The sequence below is a fragment of the Nelumbo nucifera genome, chromosome 3, assembly GCF_055504915.1.
Source record: "Nelumbo nucifera cultivar China Antique chromosome 3, China Antique-T2T, whole genome shotgun sequence".
Classification (NCBI taxonomy): Eukaryota; Viridiplantae; Streptophyta; class Magnoliopsida; order Proteales; family Nelumbonaceae; genus Nelumbo; species Nelumbo nucifera.
The window spans coordinates 82,882,022-82,891,586 of record NC_142651.1 but is presented as its reverse complement, the minus strand read 5'-3'; the positions used below and the strand labels follow the sequence as shown (position 1 = coordinate 82,891,586).

At 38.7% G+C, this 9,565-nt stretch overlaps 1 non-coding gene across 1 annotated transcript; it reads right to left on the bottom strand.

The window, feature by feature from the left end:
* Positions 1 to 6,682: 6,682 nt before the first annotated feature.
* Positions 6,683 to 6,789, bottom strand: LOC148801413 (small nucleolar RNA R71). The gene has a single exon (XR_016084847.1). It is a non-coding gene; the product is annotated as a small nucleolar RNA R71 (small nucleolar RNA).
* Positions 6,790 to 9,565: the final 2,776 nt, after the last annotated feature.

Sequence of the window (9,565 nt, the reverse complement as noted above, 5' to 3'; positions counted from 1 at the left end):
GGCGTGAACACCAACTTTGGGAGATACTGCTTCTCCGGATCAGGTATATTCCTCCCTTTTGCTTTTTGGTTCAGATCTGGTTTGATTATGGTTCAAGTAAGATCCTTGAATATAGTATTCTAAATTTAGGGAATATGATTCCCAGTTGGGAGAAAGTTGGAAAATTTTTGAAATTCGCCCACCCATTCCGCAATCTTTTGGCGTCCATTGGATGGATCCTACCATTCTTTCAGGCTGAGCTAAGATGACATGGCCGGGGCGATGACTGGGTGGCCACGTGTCTCTCAGAACCAGTTCAGCCATGACCCAAACACGAATATAATTGAAATCATAGGGAGAAAAAAAGGAGAAAAAAGGGAGGAAATTTTGAGGATACCCATTGTTAAGATGCATATGGGAGAAAATAGGGGTAGAAGATGGAAAGATAATAATAGTTAGAGAAGGCTAGTGAAAGGTGAATGGAGTGAAGAATAGTGATAAGGAAGATGGGAAAGCAAGAAGAGTTAGAGAAAGATAGGAATCTTTAGAGATATATTTCTTGTGGATCCACGTGGCGAATTGTGACAGATTAAGTTGCTAATTTTTTGGGAAAAAATTTAGAGTTCCATGACTAGGGTTGGGCATGCTGAGGTAATCGATATGAGAGAGGGAGAAGGGATTGATGAGGTGGCTTTATGAGGGACCAAGGAAGGCTAAAATGAAGAGGGTTTGAGAGTTCTCGATTGGGATAAGTGAGAAAGATGGGGATCCAATGTGGCATGCTTTTACTTTAGTATATATATAGATTAAACCGAGCTTGAGCTAGAAAATATAATTTTTAGTCGAACTCAAACCTAGTAGTATTGCAGTCGAGCTGAGCCAAGACATGTCAAAGATTGGCTCAACTTAGCATGGTTGCACCCCTTACATGGGCCGCATTAGCCTGAGGCCTTGACTCGATAGAACTAGAGTTGAGTTCGGTTAGATTGAAGTTCAAGTTAGGGTTAGGGTTGAAAAGTATGTATCCGATTTAACTAAAGATTGGGTTAGGGTTAACCCAACCCAACCTAAACCTGACTTAACTTATTATTTGCACACATATATATTATATAAATATATATTTCTGCATACAAGTACTTATGTGTATTCATTGTTTATGAATGTATGCATATGCAATTATGCATCCATAAATATATAAGTCTATATATTTATTCATTTATTCATTATAAGTATTTATGTTTCTATGTGTATATGCATTATGTTAGACAGTGTATGCCCTTAGCTCCAATCAGAATGATGTACGTTATGACATTTAATGTAAATGAATAAATGACATATTTGATTCATGTTATTATGATGTGTTTCTGTGTAATACCCTTAAAATGGACACATATGAGACTCGTGTTAGTTTAGAATCTTTACAGCCGTTGGATAGATCTGGGGAGATTTATCCTACCAAGGCTGACATTGATGTGCTGCCAAGTTGGTTGGGGTGGCTTGTCTCAGCTTCCAAGGTGAGACCTGAGGTACATGTAGTGTGGGTTTTCTTGAAACCCTGAATTGGACCAGAATTCCAATATTGCCCAAGACCTTGGAAATAGATGGGCAAAACTGGAATGTTACACTTGACCCCTAGACTTGATTATGATACTACACTAGGTGTTGGATTGGGCTGTCTTTGACATGCCAATCAGTGAGATCCTTAGAGGGGGTCAAAACCTAGGTATGTTGGGACAGTCCGAGAATACATCTGAGTGGGTGATCATAGTGATAGGATCAGCCCCTTTGTCGAACAAAGTGAATGATCAGGGATGCACTCTCTCTGATGGAAACCAAAGCTGTCGGCAGCCGATTTCAATCGTTGAAATTTGTATTTGCAAAATATATTTATATAGAGATATACGTATATATATTATGGTTTCAAAATGTTTGCAAAATGTTATAATTCCCGGGATCCATGTGAGTAGAGAGTGCAGCAGTATACCTTACAGTCGAGTGAGAGGTCCTCTCTTGTCGGGCTGTGTTTGATCATTATGGGCTGAGAGGTTAAGTGTAAGACCATTGAGGGTAATGCCTGATGGGCTAATCTTGCATCGGCCCACAGTCCTTGGATTTTTATAAGGTGGCTAGACCCAATGACCATTTAGTGTAAATGTTGGGTCCATTAAGAGCCCATGGTGATGGACTCAGGGGTTCACTGTCTCCTACAGTGAATTCAGTCAGGCCTTGTAACAGAGGCTGGGCTGAATCCATGTGGTTGATGTGTAGACCAATGTTTGGGTCCCACGCCATACAAGGATATCCAACTGGGCAACAGTTTGGATGATAAGTGAGCACATGGACTTAATGGGCCTAAAGCCCAATTCCAACTGGCTTAATTAGATTAATTAAGGAGGGGCGGTTCTGGGATTTAGATCAGCAGATATGATAAGGGATTGTCCCTATCCACTTAGAGAGTCCAGATCCAAATAAAGATTTGGATCAGGAAACTCCTAATTGGATTAGGAGGGCTAATCTTTATCTGTAGATAAGATAAGGGATTATCCTTATCTCTTAAAGAGTATCTAGATCCAAATACAAGATTTGGATTGGGAAACTCCTATTGGGATTAGGAGAACCTCTCTTTAAGGCTATAAATAGAGGAGAAGGGCGAACCACAATTCATCCTTCGGGCTTACTGATTCAAGAGAGAAGATAGCATATAGTTGGACTGACGCCATCTTCTTCTCTTGCCTTCTCCTCCTATTGCCGTTGATGAGAATAAAATCTATCATATTTTATACCCTAATATTTTGTATTTTATACTGAATTAATACTTAATTAGACTCATATTTCTTGTATTTCGGTACAGGGCAAGGAAAGAAGTCGCAAGAAAGAAAACAAGGCTAATCGGATGGGTTTTCACAGTTTCGGCAGTGATCAGTAATCTGAGTCTAACTTTCATATCCGAGCCCCAATTGGGCTGATTCAAGATCCAATAGAAAGATAAGAGAGAAATCTACAACTTTCATGTTTTGGTATTTCGCAGATTCGGCCTACATCAAAGTCAAATACGGGCCCAAAAATGGAACAATTTCGTAGTGAGGCCCAGTTCCCAGCTGAAGCCCATTTCGCAGAAAAACATTGAGGCGACCAAAGTATTAAAACAGCCCATTCGAATTCAAGAATTCGAGAGTCCTCTTAGATTTAAATTTCTAAATATAATTCCAGAAAGATTAAGAAATGTTTAGATAAGGAGAGAGGTGAGAAGATAGGATAGGATAGGAGGAGTTTGGATCAAGGCTGGATTATCCATTCTTGAGATAACTCCAAGTAATTGTAAGCTATATCAGAGTTAGGTGTACCAACCATAGGGGGGATCACGAACTGAACTGAGGATCTATCAAGAAAGGAGAAAAGAATTCAAGAAACTTGGGGGAAGGTGATCAAGAATTCAAGAAACTTCAAGAAGGTGGCGGCAAGAAGAGGAGATCTCAGCACCATGGACGAATTCATGAGTTCTTTCTTTCCCTTTGTTTGCTTTAATTCTTCTATCATGAACTGATTTGTTTTTAGGTAGGGCTGTGGAAAGCCTAACCCTGTTAATGAATATATTTTTATCTTTATGATTTATCCAAGATTGTGATTTCCATGCAGTCTATGAATTATTTTGCTTAATGCGATTAAGAGCTTGGCCACCCCTTGATTGATTTGGTTTATGTTAATGAATCGAGAGAAGAATTCACATAATTTGACTGAATAGTTCATAGTGTGAATTGAATGGTATATAGAGATATATATACATGATTCATCTGAATATAATGGTTTTCCTTGGACTTAATGCACTTCCATCTTGAGAGCTCTACTCGAGAGATCGAAGGGTTACCTGATGGACGTAGTTTTAGTATATCTCGAGAGAGAATATTAAATAAAATTGGAAGGACCTCAGCTTATGGGAATGACAAATAATCTTGGTTAATCGAATCTATTAATATTCATTACATTGGTTAGGTAGACCAAAAGCCCTAATGATTTCATCCATTGCATATTCGGTCAGTGATCACCCTTGCTTCTATTTTCTTTTTCTAGTTTTTATTTTCAGTAATTCTTACTCTTTAAAATCTGAATTTCGATTGTCCAAATAATTATGGAAGATTGTGGTTCTAATACTTATTTTGTTAAATCCCCGTGGGAAGACTATCGATCTCCACCTGTAGAAGCGATGAAGAAAGGGTTCTTGATATCACCTTTTGGCAGAAAAGGTGATCTAAAGTCGTGCTCATTCACCCTTCATCGGATTTTTGGTGAAGAATCAGGTTCTTGCTGAAGATCCATCCTATTGATTCTGCTCCACCCTACGCTGTGTCATTTTCAGTGGGAGCAGTCTTTGGTAATCTCCTTCAGCGTGAACACCTTCATTGGGGGTTACTACTACTCCGTATCAGGTATATCCCTCTTCTACCTTTTGGTTTCAGATCTGGTCTGGTTTAGGTTCAAGATTGATCTTTGAAAATGTAGTTTTCTAAAATAGGGAATGTGATTCCCACATGGGTGATGAGAATAAAATTTATCATATTTTTACCCCCTAATATTCTGTCTTTTATACTGAATTAATACTTAATTAGACTCATATTTCTTGTATTTCGGTGCAGGGCAAGGAAAGAAGTTGCAAGAAGGAAAACAAGGCTAATCGGATGGGTTTTCATAGTTTCGGCAGTGATCAGTAATATGGGCCTAACTTTCATATCCGAGCTCTGATTGGGCTGCTTCAAGATCCAATTGAAAGATAAGAGAAAAAGCTACAACTTTCATGTTTTGGTCTTTCGAAGATTCGGCCTACATCAAAATCAAATCCGGGCCCGAATACAAAGCAATTTCGTAGTGAGGCCCAGTTCCCAGCTGAAGCCCATTTCGCAGAAAAACAATGAGGCGGCCCAAGTTATTAAAGCAGCCCATTCGAATTCAAGAATTCGAGAGTTCTCTTAGATTTAAATTTTTAAATGTAGTTCCAGAAATATTAGGAAAGATTTAGATCATGAGATAGGAGATAAGATAGGATAGGATAGGAGGAGTTTGTTTTCTCCTTTCTTGATAGATAGCTCAATGCAATTCGTGATCCCTGATACCCTTAGGGTTGGTACGCCCCCCTCTCATATAACTTACAATTACATGGAGTTATCTCAAGAATGGATAATCCAACCTTGATCCAAACTTGGGGAAGGTGATCAAGAACTCAAGAAACTTCAAGAAGAAGGTGGCGGCAAGAAGAGGAGATCTCAGCACCATGGGCGAATTCATGAGTTCTTTCCTTCCCTTTATTTGCTTTAATTCTTTTATCATTAACTGATTTGTTTTTAGCTAGAGCTGTGGAAAGCCTAACCCTGTTAATGAATATATTTTTCTTTATGATTTATCCAAGATTGTGATTTCCATACAGTCTATGAATTATCTTGCTTAATGCGATTAAGAGCTTGGCCACCCTTTAATTGATTTGGTTTATGTGAATGAATCAAGAGAAGAATTCACATAATTGACTGAATAGTTCATAGTATGATTTGAATGGTATATAAAGATATATATATATATATATATACATGATTCATTTGAATATAATGGTTTTCCTTGGACTTAATGCACTTCCATCTTGAGAGCTCTACTCGAGAGATCGAAGGGCTACCGGATGGGCGTAGTTTTAGTATATCTCGAGAGAGAATATTAAATAAAATTGGAAAGACCTCAGCTTATGGGAATGACAAATAAACTTGGTTAATCGAATCCATTAATATTCATTACATTGGTTAGGTGGACCAAAAGCCCTAGCGATTTCATCCATTGCATATTCGGTTAGTGATCACCCTTGCTTCTAGTTTTTATTTTCAGTAGTCCTTGCTCTCTCAAATCTGAATTTCGATTGTCCAAATAATTAGGGAAGATTGTGGTTCTAATACTTATTTTGTTAAATCCCTATGGGAATGATATTTTTATACTACTTGATAACTAGTGCACTTGCTAGGGTTATATTTATAACTATCAAGTTTTTGGCGTCGTTGCCGGGGATTTAATCCTAAAATAATATTAGAACTTGTTAACATTGATTAATTTGGATTTTTATTTCTGCTTTTATTTATTATTTTATTTTGTTTATTTTATTTATTTTATTTTTATTCTGTTTGAATTCTGGCTTTATTCGATTTACTAGTTTATGACACGCACTAGACAGGAAGGACTAGTAGAATTCGATCCTGAAATTGAGACGACCCTTCGCTTATTGCAAAGGGCCAACAAAGGTAAAGCAAGAGAGGAGGTTGATATTGGTGAACCAGCAATAGAAATTGGGGAAGAAATGGCAGAAGCAAATCGCACCCTCCTAGAGTATGCTTGTCCAACCATTGATGGGGTGACCTCCAGCATTTGCAAGCCCACAATTCAGGCCAACGATTTTGAAATCAAGCCTACAATAATTCAAATGATTCAAACAAGTATTCAATTTAGTGGGTTACCAAGTGATGACCCTAATGCACACATTGTTAACTTCTTAGAAATATGTGATACATTTAAACATAATGGAGTTAGTGATGATGCTATTAGGCTTAGATTATTTCCATTTTCATTGCGTGATAGAGCTAAAGATTGGCTTAACTCACTCCCTGCAGGAAGTATCACCACTTGGAATGATCTAACCCAAAAAATTTTGGCTAAATATTTCCCACCCTCTAAAACAACAAAGCTAATTAATGATATTACTACTTTTGCTCAATTTGAGAGGGAATCCTTGTATGAAGCATGGGAACGATTCAAGGAGATGCTTAGGAAGTGTCCTCACCATGGGATACCAACTTGGCATCAAATTCAGACTTTTTATAATGGTATTACCCCCTCTAATCGATCCATTAATGATGCAGCCACAGGTGGCACAATCATGAGAAAAACTCCGGAGGAAGCTTATGACCTAGTGGAGGAGATGGTGTCGAACAGCTACCAATGGAACAATGACCGAACCAATCAGAGGGGAGTACACCACATCGATTCCCTTGCAGCCATATCTACTCAACTTGCTAGTTTGAATAAGAAGTTTGATGCTTTTAATATTGCAGCAATTAATACACCATCTAGCATCCCATGTGATTTTTGTGGTCAAATAGGACATACAAATTCTGATTGTCCATTAAGTAGTCCTTTTACTTTACATGAGAATGCTAATTTTATCTCCCATGTTGGCAGGTCAAATTTCAACCCATATTCGAACACATACAACCCAGGGTGGAGGAATCATCCAAATTTTTCATGGAACAACAATCAAAAGGCACCCATGGTATTCCAACAACAGCCGCCCCCACAAGAAAAAAAGAGTAATTTGGAGGAGATGATTTCTAAGTTCATCAATACCGCTGAGGCAAAATTCCAAAGCCATGAAGCATTGATTAAAAACTTAGAAGTTCAAGTGGGGCAGATTGTAAATCTGTTGTCGGAAAGAAAAGAGGGATGGCTACCCAGCAACACGGAGAAGAATCCCAGAGAGCAGGTAAACGCCATAGCCTTAAGAAGTGGGAAGGCAGTTGGCGAAATCTAGAGAGAAGACAAGGAAGCTGATGTGGCCGATCTACAAAAGGAGAATGAGGGAAGCACCCCTAAACTGAATTTAGATGAAATTAAACTTCCTATCCCCTACCCAAGAAGAGTCTTGAAGGCTAAATTAGATAAGCAATTTGAAAAACCTTAGGTTAGCCCAAAGGTCGTGTGTTTGAATTGCTTGCACTTAAAAAAAATTAAAAATTCAAATTTGAATTTAAATTTCAAGAATTTAAGTTTCAAAATCTAAATTTGAATTTAAATTTCAAATTTCAAACAAAAAAAATAGAAAAATAGAGAAAATAAAAAAAATAAAAATTCAAGTTTGAGTTTAAATTGCATAATTTAAATTTCAAAGTCTAAATTTGAATTTAAATTCAAATTTCAAACTTCAAATTTCAAAAAAAAAAAGAAGAAAAAGGGTGGTTAAAACAAAATAAGATAAAATGAATTCAATGGCCAGACTTTGTGGAATGAGAAACTACTTCCAACCAGAGCCACAGATAGATTGGAACCATGTGTCTCAACAACTAGATAAGATTAATGCAATGGCCCGAAGACTTGATCAAGTCCTTACATTTCGTCAACAAAGTGGCCCATACCCAACCTTGTCATCCTATCCAACATGTTCCATCTGTGCAAGCCCGACCCATCATGTTAGCCAATGTCTTGCGGCGGGCCCATGTCAACCAGTCATTCCAGACCAAGTACATGCAGCCAACAGATTTTTCCAACCCAATGCTAACCCGTTCTTTTGCCCATATAACCCCTAGGTGGGAAAACCAGCCCAACTTCACTTATGGGGCCCATGTCCAAGAAACCCCCTACCAGATGTGCACTCTCAATGGTCTAAAGCCCAGACTCACTAGGAGTACAATGATTACCCTGGGACTCAACCAGCTCAACCATGTCAAAACTATACACAGTCCCAATAACAGAACCGTCAATCTAACTCCATGGCCCAGAAATTTCAGAGGCCATAAGGGCATAACCAATTCCAGCAGATCTATCCTAGGAACCAACCGGCCCAATCTCATTAGGCTTACCCACAACCTCCTCAGACCTGTACAGTAGATGACCAATTCATGCATCTTTAGCGGCTGATTCTAAATCAGCAATAATTCATCGATATATTAGAGAGCCAAATAGGATAGCTAGCCGAAGCCAAGGCGAGAATAGGAGTAGGGAAACTACCGAGTCAACTGGTTGCGAACCCTAGAAATCAGCCATCAGGTTTTCCTCCACATCAGATTCAACCACCTCCTAAGAACCCTCAGCTTGAAAATACCAAGGCTATTACAACCTTAAGGAGTGGGAGGATTTTAGAGGGCCTATATGAGAAAAAAGAGAGTTAATGAAGAAGAAAAGGAGAAAGAAGACCATAAGTTGGGGGGATCAAAAAGGAAAGGAAAATTTAGAAGAAGAGCCTATAGTGAACCAACTCGTAGTTCCCTTTCCAACTGCACTCGCAACCGGGCCGATGCGAAAGAACAAAGAGACTCGCAACTAGGAGTGCCAGGAAGTCCATATTAACTTCCCTCTCCTCGACGCGATCCAACATATCCCAGCCTATGCCAAGTTCTTGAAAGAGTTGTGTACTCAAATGATGGAGCCACGATCGGCCTCACAAAAAATGATGCTCTCGATAGATGTTAGTGCAACTTTCCTAATCTAACTTCCCCGAAAAATGAAAGACTTTCGTGCTCCTCTCATAAGTCGTGACATCTCTGGAATCACCTTCGATCGGGCCCTATTGGATCTTAGGACCAGTATAAATTTTCTTCTGTCCATTTATGACAGGTTCAGGATCGGTGAGTTAAAACCTACCCCGGTAATTCTGCAACTCGCTAATTGGTCAATCAAGACTCCTCAAAGTGTTATTGAGGACATCATTGTCATGATAGAGGCTTGTCACTTCCTAGTGGATTTTATCATCCTAGACATGACCCCAACCAAGGAATTGAACCATATCCCGATAATCTTAAGATGCTTGTTTCTAGCAACGGCTAATACAAACTGTAAATCGGGAGAAATGGAC